We start from the raw sequence: 1,158 nt of genomic DNA on the forward strand, positions 1-1,158 counted from the left end.
TAAATAAATAAATAAATAAATAAATAAATAAATAAATAAATAAATAAATAAATAAAACTTGTTTGTGTCATATATAGATAGAGCTCTATAGATACATAGAGCTATTTTACGTAATAGAACTTCTTTCTAGGTTCCTACTAAGCGCTGGTGAAACTGAGTCTAAGTGAAAAAGCATTTATTTATGGGCTTGAACAGTTAACTATATTTTACACTTTCAAAGAAACGAAACAGGGCATGCCCCACACTGTCAAATACCAGAGGCAGAAATGCCACACGTGGTCAATAAGAAGAGAGATTTCAAAGAGAACTGTGTCGGGAGGTTGGAAAAAAGCCATAGATGACTCCTGTAGTTAAAACACAGGCAACCAGCGGCAATTCGCCTGGTTCCCGGGCGCACTGCCTTTTTTTCTTCTAAAGAAATGGATTCATTCATTCATCCCTTTGCTCATTCAATCAATACCCAGTTCCTACTAGATGCCAGGCACTGTTCTAGGCCTTTAGAATTCATTGTAGAGTTAGACACGCGTGCACATGCGCGGACACACACACACACAGGTTCCTTCTTTCTAACTTCTAGGGAATTTAAACAAGTAAACAAATAGGGTATTTACTGAGCACTTAACTGTGTTCGCACTGTTCTAAGTAACCCAGTGAAGTAGGTACTGCAATTATCTCCTTTTCACAGAAGGATACAAACCTAAGCAGCCTGACTCCAGAGACCATCCTGGCAGAGAAGTTGAACAGGCAGCTGGATAAAATGCTTCTGGAGCCAGGAGAGAGACTGGAGCTAAAGATGTGACTTTGGTCTTCATCTGCATGCAGAAAATATTTCATTTTATTTTTAAAGATTTATTTATTTATTTGAGAGAGACAGAGAGAGTTCGAGCAAGGGGAGGGGCAGAGGGAGAAGGAGAGAGAACCTGCAGCAGACTCCCCGCCCTACCTGGGGCTCGATCTCATAACCCCTAGTTCGTGACCTGAGCTGAAATCAAGAGTCCGATGCTTAACCAACTGAGCCACCCACGTGCCCCTGCGTGTAGACAATATTTTACATAACTCTGAATGAGCTCACACAGGCGGAGGAGACATTGAAATCTGAGACCTGAGTCCTAGGGCCTTCCAACATAAGTACACGGACAGGAGGAGGAGGAGGAGGAG

At 42.0% G+C, this 1,158-nt stretch overlaps 1 protein-coding gene across 1 annotated transcript in view; it reads right to left on the reverse strand.

The window, feature by feature from the left end:
- Positions 1–852, reverse strand: part of CCDC112 (coiled-coil domain containing 112) — a 31,536-nt gene extending 30,684 nt beyond the window's left edge. The window contains exon 1 of the mRNA XM_035013941.1: positions 698–852. The gene's annotated coding sequence lies outside the window, so the exon portion shown is untranslated. The remainder of the gene's footprint in view (positions 1–697) is intronic.
- Between the last annotated feature and the right edge of the window lie 306 nt (positions 853–1,158).

This window comes from Mirounga leonina, unplaced genomic scaffold (genome assembly GCF_011800145.1).
Source record: "Mirounga leonina isolate KUSES-001 unplaced genomic scaffold, KU_Mleo_1.0 Mir_168, whole genome shotgun sequence".
Classification (NCBI taxonomy): domain Eukaryota; kingdom Metazoa; phylum Chordata; class Mammalia; order Carnivora; family Phocidae; genus Mirounga; species Mirounga leonina.